At 38.2% G+C, this 11245-nt stretch overlaps 1 pseudogene; it reads left to right on the top strand.

Annotated features, from left to right (window-relative positions):
* Positions 1-3693: 3693 nt before the first annotated feature.
* Positions 3694-4231, top strand: LOC101566733 (annotated as a pseudogene).
* The last annotated feature ends 7014 nt before the right edge of the window (positions 4232-11245 follow it).

The raw sequence follows: 11245 nt of genomic DNA, 5'->3' as shown, positions 1-11245 counted from the left end.
TGGAACTGGAAGCACCACCTTGGGGGTAGGACTGCAGGAGAGCAGAAAATCAGAAATTTTTCTCATATTGACTGGATTTTCTATCAGATTTTCTATCATTTTGTTTGTGTATATTGCTTTGGGGTCCCCAAGAGATCCAGCCTGCATCTGCTTCCTATTCTCATTTCTTTCATTGTTTCCTGCTTATTGTTTAAAATTTAATTTTCTCTGCAAATTGTAGAAAAGTTGCTCTGACATTTCCTTTATTTGTTCTATTTTATTAGTTTAGTAAAACTCGATGGTCTAATCCCTCCATGATTGATTTTTTTAAAATCACTTTGTTCCCAGTAGAATTTTTAAATAAGCACTTCATTGAGATAGCATTCATACACTATACAAATATGTCTCTTGAAATATACAACTAAACAAATCTAAATATACTCATGGAGTTGTATAACAATAGTCATACATTAATTTCAAAATACTTCCTTCACTTCAAAAAGAAATCCCATAAACATTAGCAGCAATTTCTTATTTCCTTCCTTTCCCTAACCCTTACCAATCAAGAGTCTACTTCCATTTTTATGAACAGAACTATGCTAGTCAATTCATTTAAATACAATTATACAAGAAGTGGCCTATTGAGACAGGCATCTTCCATTTAATGTATTTTTCAAGATTCAGTCATGATGTAGTATGCATCAGTACTTCATTCTTTTCTATTGCTTAATAATATCCTATTGTATAGATATATTACATATTGGACCCGACTTATCAATTAATGGAAATATGAGCTGTTCCTACTTTCTGGCTCTTATAGGTAACACTACTATGAGCATTCATGGGTAGATCTTGGTGTACACCTAGGTTTTACATTTATTTAAGTGTATACCTGGGTGTGGAATCTTCAGTTTATATGGTAAACCTATGCTGAATTTTTCTGAGGAACTTCCAGGCTGTTTTCCAAGTAGCTTGAACTGTTTTACATTCTAATCAACAGTATATGAGACTTCCAATTCTCTGGATCCTTGTCAACATCTGTTCTTGTATTTCTTTTTGCTTATAGCAATCCTTTCGTGTGTAAAGTAGTATCTCATTGTGATTTTGATTTGCATTTCCTTGCTGACTAATGATGCTGAGTTTCCTTGCATATGCCATTTGTATATCTTCCATGGAGAAATTCTATTAAAAATGTTGATCATTTTAAAATTGGGTTGTGTTTTTATTGTTGAGCTGTAATCGATTTTTATATTCTAGGTATAATTCTCTTATCATATAAATGACTTACAGATTCACTATTTTTGTTTTACTTTCCTAGTGTTGTCCTTTGAAGCATAAACATTTTTAATTTATGAAGTTCAGTCTATTTTTCTTCTGCTGCTTTTACTTTATGTTTGGTTTCTGATAAACCAAAAGAGTTGTTAGAACTTAGAAAAACCCTGCTGTCTATCCACACAGTCTGATCATAAAGATTGTTATCTCATCGTGGATTTAAGAAAGCCCAGACTCATAGTTGGTCATTGATCTCTTTGTGCTAGACAGCATCTGAGGGAATAATCCTTAATGGGATGTCTGCTATGGGAGTTAAGAAATTGATTTTTGCTGGAGTAGACCAAAGACAAATCACAGGTATTCTTTCAGCTCCAGTAGGAGCTAAAAATACAGAAAAAGATATACAGTCCCAAGGACTTTGAATATGTTCCTGAAAGAGACAAACTTGAAGAAGCTGGTTGGAATCTGAGTTAGAAAGGGGAATGTATGAAGCATCAAATGCCGAGCCAAGGATGGATCATCTTCCCTCATGGAGGAACCATTAAGTATTCAGGGAGAAGTCAGGATTATGCTTCCTTCTGGCTACAAAAGTCTTAATTGTATTATAGTTTGGGGAAATGATTGCCAAAGAAAGCACAGAAGCCAACAAGGAAAGCATGGCTGTGTGCTAGGTGAGAATTAAAGCAAACAGAAGTTTTGATAGTAGTCATTAGACAACAAAGCTAGGTGTCACAGGTACAGAGCAGGGCACCTGGTACCCTTGGGTACATAATAGGGGCTCAGAGTGAAAGCAAAGAAACAAGCTAGCTCCAGCGGAGGAAAAAGATCTGATTAAGAAGATTAAAATTCATTTTTAAGTAATTGTGCATTGTTCTGATGCTCCAAATGGCTGGTACCTTCCTTAATAAAATATATATAAATTACATTGTTTTTGAAAAATATTTCTGCAAATATTTTTTTCAGTCCCCAAGGCAGGGATAATGTTGGTAAGAAATGAGTTTATTCATTTGTCATTCTAGCTGTTGTGCAGAAAGGAGTCTGAATGCTATTTTCAGCAAGTCATGGAAACAACTTAAAATTCTCATTTCTCTATGCAAATTAAGTGCACCTCAAATGGTTGTGTGTGTTTCCCTCTTGAAGACAGGAAAAAATAAAGGTTGTATTTATGTGACTGAAGTTGCACATAAGGCAACATTTTTCTGTATTATATCTTTGTACTTAGATATTACTTCATTGCAGCCCAGAGGGTTCTAACAGATATTAAATTTGTACAGCAGATCTAAAGAAATGAGGAGTTCTTTTTTTTTTTTTTCTGACTCCATTTTATAAGCTCTGGTGACCTATAAAAAGCAAAGAGAGTTAATCTAGTTGTAGATTTAAAGAAACTAAATTAAATGTGATTTACCTATGAAGAGAGATGGGAAGATGGGGAACAATATTTTCCACATAGCTATGTAATTAAAGTTATTTTAGGGTTGGGTCTGGTTGTGTCCTAGGTGACAAGTTTATGTTTCTATGTTTGTTTTGTTTTGATCTCCTTTTGTTGCCGAAACTTTAGAAAACACAATGAAAGCTGTGAACTTTTTCCCAGGAGGCACATTATAATGTGCACACAGGTTTAGAAAGCATGTAGACACTCTTAAAATCCAATCACAAATACACAAGAAGCCACTAACAGTATCACACTTGAGTAATGTTCACATTGAAGATAATATACTCACAGTAATGTCGAGATGCTCACGTTGATAATGACTGTCTAAAGACCTCGAGTACAAATTACATTAAAAAAATAAAAACTCATGCAAAGGTCCTTTAGGTATTTCAAGTGCAAGAGAGTAAGCTCAAAAACATGTTCAATCACTTAACAATAAACTGAAACAGTCAATTTTCCATCATTCCCAAATAATACAATATAATACAACTTTATATTGAGACATAAATCAGAAAGATGTTGTTATGGTTCGTGTGTATTTGTCCCCACGAAGCCTCATGAGATCACGGGGTGGACTTCTAGAGTTTGTGATTAACAGGGATTATGGGTCTGAGTACTGCTGGTATTATGGGTGTGAATATGACACCCAGCCTGGCACAGATAAGGAAGGGAAAGGTTTGCTCTCTGTAGCCTTCGTTGCTGCTGCTCCTTTCACCTGCCCTTGCTCTTTTCCACAGCCATGAATGGATGTTGTTTGCCATGTGCCAGGCTGCCCTGAAACCATCTGTGCGTGGACTGAAACCTCTAGTAACTGTGAGCTAAACCAACCTTTCCTTCCTTCATTTTGAGTGTTGGGTATTTGTTGCAGCAATGAAAGAAGAGTAACTGAGACAGATGTGCACATAGGATAAGCTTCCTGATTGCATTGGTCTTTTTAAAACTAGGTAGATGCCCCTTTCTCTCAGTTGTCAAGATTGGCTCGCTGGTGCCGCCAGGCACACGGAGCCAACATGCCAGTGGCTATGAGCTGGGTTTGTCGTAGAACCTATCTAACCCCGCGGAGGCCCTGCGAGAAGTCCTGCCTTAACCAAGAATTGAAGCTGATCGCTCTGGAACAGCAAGAGGTCTGGAGGGTCAAATTCACTGTGGCCAAGATCCGCAAGGCTGCCCAAGAGCTGCTAACGCTGGATCAAAGGGACCCATGGTGTCTCTTCGAAGGCAATGCTCTCCTGCAGCGACTCGTCCACACTGGAGTCCTGGGCCTAAAAATTAAGGACTTTCTGGAGAGGCGCCTGAAGACTCAGGTTTTAAGCTGGGCTTGGTAAAGTCCTTTCACCAGGCCCCTGTGCTCATCCGCCAGCGCCACAGCAGAGTCCACAAGCAGGTGGTGAACATCCCGACCTTCGCTGTGCACCTGGACTCTCAGAAGCACATGGACCTCTCCCTGCATTCCCATTATGGGGAGGCTGCCCAGGCCCTGTGAAGAGGAAGAATGCGAAGAATGGCCAGGGTGGGGCTGGAGCCGGAGATGACAGGGAGGAGGATTAAGCCCACCCTTCAATTTCTGTCCAAGGATTTAGTTTTCCAGTTACAGAATGAACCAGGACAAATTAAATAATAATAATAATAAAACTAGAAACATGCAAGAGCATGTGCCTAAATCAAGATTAACTGAGTAGAAATTCTCTTTCAAAATATTACTTGCTTTTTTATTTGATCACATTAATTAAGTGCTTTAGTTTAAAAGTGTTTTTATATTAGACTACAGGAGGGTTTGCGTATGAAGGTGCTGGTCCTCAGGCATACAGTAAAATTGGGGTGTGCGTGAGCAGTCCTTATGATCTTATTCTAGATGCAAGATCATCTGTGAATTCGTGGTTGTTGGTGCCTAGCAGGAAGCAGTCTGTATCCTAGAATCCCGTCATGAATATCCGGATAGAACTAATGATGGGAGATTATAATACTGGCTCCTTATTGCTTCTACTGTAGAAGGACCTGTAAAGGCATGTGTCACTCCAAAGTAAGGAAGGGTCTAGGAGGAATTTAGGGGCTCATAAAGACATGGCTTTGAGTTGGAAGGGGAAGTTTTATTAAAAAGAAGGTGTTTTCAAGGGCCTCCAGAAATGATCTTCAGGAGCCCACCAAAACACTTTGCAAATGAAGTATCTTCGGTTTACTATATATAAATTCAACAAACCAACTGCAGATGGGAAATCTGTGAGGAAAGTGCATCTGAACATATGAAGACTGATTTCCTTAGTATTATTCTCTAAATAATTCAGTATAATCACTATTGATAGAGCATCTATATTATATTAGTCATTATAAATAATCTACAGATGATTTAAAGTGAGTGAAAGGTTATGCAAATATTTTATAAGAGCATCAGTGGATTTTCATATCCACACGAGATCCTGGAACTATTCTCCCATAGATACTGAGGGACTACAGTGTAATCCTTTACTTATAGAATCATGTCCTGCAGCGTCTTTCTGCAAGACAAACCCTATTTCCATTTTCAAAATGTCCCAGGTTGGTAGTGGCTCTGATTCAGTGGCTGATGTCAACATCACACCACAGTCAGTGGAACAAGCTTCCAACACTAACAAAATCAACACTGAGAAAGTCTAATTCTCAGAGCTAAATGAAAAGAGATGACACCATAAAAGCAGATCAGCCCCTGAGGCCTTGAGCTCATTTCAGTTCCCCCTTGAGCCAAGATTCTACTTTCTGGGGTAAAAACCTGAAGGAATAATCATTCCAGCAAGAAATCAAAGTGTGAAGTGCCTGAGTATTTATCCAAATGAAACTAATCAACCTGAAAGGGCCAACGAGAAATGAAAAGACCCTGTCACAACTCAATTCATCAAATTTGAATCTTCACCTTCTACTCCAATACACACACCAAGCCTGTGAAATTTATTAGAGTGAATTTCACATAGAAAATGATTACAGTTAAAGAAAACAAAGAAACCTATTGCTTTTGCATTATTAGATGTGATGTATGACTTCTCAACTCCTATGTCATGCCTGCTGTTCCCTGTAGCCTGTACATCTCTCCACCCCATATTTATTTTTGTATCCTCTAAAGCTCTGAAAAATGTTAATTCACAAAATAATGCTTGATACGTTTCTGCAGGAAGTGGTTTGCCAAGAGTGAAATAGATGATGAAGCATATTCAACTCTCTCACTGGAAGACTGACTGTCTTTTCAGGCTCCAAATAGTTCATGTCTTTGTTTTTATCACATTGGATGCCTTTATTAATAATTTTTGGGATTCAGGCAGAAGAAGAAAGAAGGAAACACAGTTATATTTATGCAAAATATATCTACTCTAATTGTAGCATATCATTAGGCTAAACATGATAAAAATCAGTTCAACAGTCTTACTAAATTAATTTTTTAATCCCATAAAAGGGAAAATGTACAAAGAGATGAATAGCATTCTTGGAAGATGTTGGAGTAACAAGTCTTAGACTAAAGATTTCTCTAAGTTGGAAGAAGCAGGGACAGTTTCTCCCCAGCCTTTCTATTTCTAAAGCAATACTACACTCAAATCCCTGGCTGATCTATGTAATATCATTAGAAAACAATATTCGTTGTCTTCTACTTATTGTGTGTCAATATTGCCTGTGATAGAGTTAGAAAAAAAATCTAGCACAGGTACCAATATAAAAGGAATGGTTTCATTTGCTTGAAATGTTTTTGTTGTGTATTTATTTTTGATATGATAAAATACCTTTTCCTTATTAGTCTTTGATTAACCACAAATGTATCAAATAAGTAGCTTCTGTTTTCATTTCAAATAATTCATGGTGTAAATAATATTAAGCAACTTTCTTCTATCACATTGCTTTTATTTACTATGTATGTCACAGAATATTGACACACATAGATTGCCTTCATTGATTTTTGAGGGATATGTTCTACTACATTGAAAAGCTCCCCATAAAAGTCTATTAAAAGAAAATAAATGAACAAAATCTCTACTCTTTCAGTGTTTTTGTAATCAATGCTGTAGTAAACAACTTGAACATATACCTTTGTGCGTTTTTCAGTAAATTTCTCTGGATTTCTAGGATTAGAATTGCAAGTCAAATCATATGTGCATTGAATTGTTGATCTTACTCTAGAATGATTGTACTACAGTAGACACTAATTTTGTAATTTCCACACCTCAAAGAAAACATTATAGTATTTGGGTGACACCTCAGTCTTTTTGAATCCTGTAACAAAAATGCCATAAACTGGTTAGTTTGTGAACACAGAAGCGCATCACTCACTGTTCTGGAGGCTAGGAAGTCAAGGTTAAGGGGCCTACGGATTCAGTGTCTAATAAGATCTCATTCTATGCCTCACTGATGGTTCTTTCTAGCTGGGTTTGCAGAGGCAGGCAAGGAGAATATACTCCCTTTAGCCTCTTTCATAAGGGCACTAACCTTATCCACAGGGACCCCACCTCTTCAGGCTGTTACATTGGGGGTCAGGTTTCAACCTATAAGCTTTAGCGGGGACAAATGCATCCAAACCATATTACATGCCACAAGGAGCAAGAAGAAGGTGATCTCAGCCAGGCCAATGGCTCAGCTCTACCCAAAGTAGAAGTAGCCATATGCCCTCAGACCACATTTTTAAATTATTCATTTATTTATTTGGTATCCGGTCTCACTACACAGCTCAGATTCATAGTGATCATCCTGTCTCCACCTCCCCAGTACTGGGATTACAAGCATGTGCCACCACACCCAGTTTCGGCGGCAAGAATTCCATGCGGTACCAGGGATCAAACCCTGGGTCCTTGCTCTTGCCAGGCAGGCACTCAGACCGTCAAGCTATCTCCCCAGCCTCCTCAGACCATTTTTGACCCCCAACTATGATGCAATAGTTTTAATCAATAGAGCTTTGAAATTTATTTTCAATATATTTTTTTTAAATCCCCAGTTTAATTAGCAGGACTTCCACCTTTCAAATCTTATTGTTTCTCAGATGATTAGTGATGTGAAATAAATCACCTATTCCTGTGTTTACTCTCAGCTGTATTTTTCTAAGAACTATGGTAGCTCTACAAGGACTGTGTCCATGTGACCCAAATATATATGACAACTAGATAGTCCCAGGGTCTGTACTGTTGAACACCCTTTTTCAATCTGGCGATGGAGCCCCTTCCCCACATTACCTGCACGGAGCGCTTATCCTGCAACTCCTGAGCGACCCACACATGTGAGGCCATCTGTGCTCATGAGCACATCCCTGAGGCTGGTGTCATTCAACGCCACTTACTCAGATACTGGGCCCCACTCCTTGTCAATGCAGTGTTAACGTAAACCTGTTTTATGTATTAAACTTTTAAATGAATCTGGAGATGACACAGAGTTATAACATATGACAGGCCACAAAACCTGTGTATTAGACTTTGTTGCTGACTCCCATTAACAGGAAGCTCTTTTTACCATTAGTATTGGCTAAGCCTTTGCTTTGACTTCTTCTCATTTCTGGGGCCTATTTTGCTCAGAATTCCAAATGTCATAGTCTCTCCACAAACACTAAATTTCTGTTAGTTTAAATGTAGGGTAATTTTTGATCAAGTACCTAAACATTTCATTGAGTTAATCCCAATTAAGGTATGTCGTGAACAGAAAATCCATTTTCTTCAGAGATGGAAGTATTTACTCTCTTATTCACTCCCATTACTGTCTCCTTAATGACAATTTTCTGTTTCTTGTGTTTTCTCACTTTGTGTTGCATTAACAGAATACCATAGGCTGAGTAATTCATAAAGAATTACTCTCAAACAGAGAGAGAGAGAGAGAGAGAGAGAGAGAGAGAGAGAGAGAGAGAGGGAAGGCATGGCATCTAGCAAAGGTTGTTTCCTGGTGAAAGTTGTCACATGTGAGAAAGGGAGAGTGGGAAGAAAGAATGGAGGGAGACAGGGAGAGAAGGAGAAAGGGACAGAGGGACAGAGCGAGAGAGAACTTCCGGAATCTGTTGGCCTCTCAGTGTGATCTGTTGTACCTGGTGAGAAACAGCAGCAGGAATGAGGAAAAGACAAGGAGACAAGATCTGGGTCAGGTGGTGGCCCATTCTCCTGGTTGGTGAGATAACCCTTAGAACAACAGTGCAAGCATTTATTTATATCTTTGAAAAGTTAGTAATATGGGACACAAGGCTGCCTAGAGACTAATAGCTGACATTAACCAGTCAGATGATTATCTTAGGACTGTGTAGCCTGACTGCTTCAGGCACTAAGGTGAGTCCTGCTTTCACATACCTGGCCAGTTTCCAGCTTTGGTGGCTCCCAATAGAAAACTAACCAAACTTGCAGCAAATGTGCTTCTGTGATTGCTCAATAAGACTCTCTCAATTATATTACTCCCACTTTAATAACAATGCTGTACTACTGAAGGGGAATACTCACAGCTAATCACCGCCAAGCGATCCCACCTTGTAACCCAGAATAACAATTAACAACACATAAATTTAGGAAGGGACAGCCTACTCATATCACCTACATTTTGCTAGTTGGACACTTGGTGTTCCTTTTTTATTTGTGAGAATTATCTCTCTCCCATTCCTAACATTTACAGGCTGTGTGCCTAGGAGAAGTATTTTAATTTCTCCTATCTAGCGTCCCCACTTGTAAAACGAGTCCAAGAATAATGCACACACAAGAGGTTGTGAATGATATACCATGTGCTCATTACAATATCTGATATGTAATAGCCACTGCACGTGCCAGATATTATTTCATTCAGTCTCAATGCCAAGAATACTAAGCTTTTCTCTATTTTGTACATCATACGCTCAGCTTGTAATCCTTAATTTAATTAACCTCTAATTTAAAAACAGTCTGGTTATATATTCCAGGGCAGCCTTGAATCTGTTATATAGCCCAGCCTGGCCTCAAACTTTGTGATCCTCCAGCCTGAAACATGCTTAACCTATAATTTGTATTTTTAAACTTGGCACTCAGTCTCTTATTTGCAAAAATTCTTGTGTTGAAATTTCTTTTGTGGTTTCTAATTTTAACATCATGCTTAAAAGGCTTTTTCTCACCCCAATTTTATTTTTAGAATTTATTTTCACTTTTATATTTACTGTTAAATTATCATTTAACTCAAAAAACATTTCATAAAAGTCTTGCCTGTGCATTCAAATGCATATTCTGATGTCCTCAGACCTCAGGAAGGGATTCTTTAACTCTATAATAAATAAATATAATAAAAAGTTTAACCTAGAAAAGGTGTATACTATTTCCCATGAAATGGGATTGTACAAGTGTAAAACAGACAATGCTGCACCTAGAATTACATCAGAGTAGTCCTTCCTCAGTGAAGCATTTTTGAAATGTGGGTCAAGTTGAATGAGCTCTATATCCTCAGCGGCTATTGGATTCTCCTCATCTCATTTCCTGTTCAACACAACCCCCACCTAACTAGTGGTTAAACTACATTAAATCTGAACTTACAGCAAAGCAATTATAGCAGCAAGACTTAAATTTCTTTATATTAAAATAAAATCACCAATCCACAGAGTGAACTATTCTGTGAAGACCACCATTCTGCAAAACGTTTTCCCTGATCTTTCTGTTTACTATGGAGAACAGAAATAATGCTATCTTCGGGAAACTGACTTGTATTCTGGCTGTGGTGCCAGGCTCTCAGAAATGGCTTCTATTTCTCTAGTTTCTATGCTGGCTTCCCAATGTACCATCTCTACCTGGTAGATGAAACATCGTTCTGTTTGCATATTGCAGAATATAAAACATTACTCATATGCTTCTTAAATACTTCTGTGAGAACATGAGTGTTTGCAATTTAATTAAGTAAGCCATAGCCAATTAAAGTTATTAATCTGAAAATAATCTGTTTATGTCATAGTCTTGTGTGTATTGAAGCACTGAAATAATAAAGAACAATCAAAAAAAAAAAAAAACCAGAAGCAGAAGACAGGAGTTAGTGATAGAGAAATGCAAACTGTGCAAAGCAAATGAAAGAGCTGGTTGTAGCCAGCAGACTCAAGTTCTTTATTCACACAACAAATATTTAATTACCACTTAATATGTGCTAAGCAATGACTGTGTCATGTAATGTACACTGGTGAATGTGGAAGGTATGTCCTCTGGCTTCAGGGAGCTTACACACTGTTGAGGAGGATTGAGTGGACACATGATTTGGGATGGTAATGCCTGCCTAGGGGTCACATGAGCAGTGTGTAGTGATAGAAGCCAACTTTGGAGTTGTGCCTTCTTCAATTAGGCAGAGAAGTATTTACAGGTATTCTGTCAGAAGAAAGGGTGTTTAATCCAAAATTCACAAGGTGATCATGGCTAGTTATGTGGATGAATCAGGCAGAGAAAAAGTCCTACAAGGACATCTAGAGGGATGAAGAGTTTGTTAAGTTTGAGGAGCTCTCAGGACACTGATAGGGCTGGAAAACACTAGGAACAGTAGTGAGAAACACAAAAGGGCTACAGAGCAGACGATGCCACAACATAAGGGGCTTTTCTGGCAACCACAGGGAGTTGGAGGTTTAGGAAAGTTCAGTGGGAGCCACAAGAAGGT

Source organism: Octodon degus, unplaced genomic scaffold (assembly GCF_000260255.1).
Source record: "Octodon degus isolate 3935 unplaced genomic scaffold, OctDeg1.0 scaffold00007, whole genome shotgun sequence".
Lineage (NCBI taxonomy): Eukaryota > Metazoa > Chordata > Mammalia > Rodentia > Octodontidae > Octodon > Octodon degus.
The sequence above is the reverse complement of the archived record's forward strand: the minus strand, read 5'-3'. Positions and strand labels throughout refer to the sequence as shown.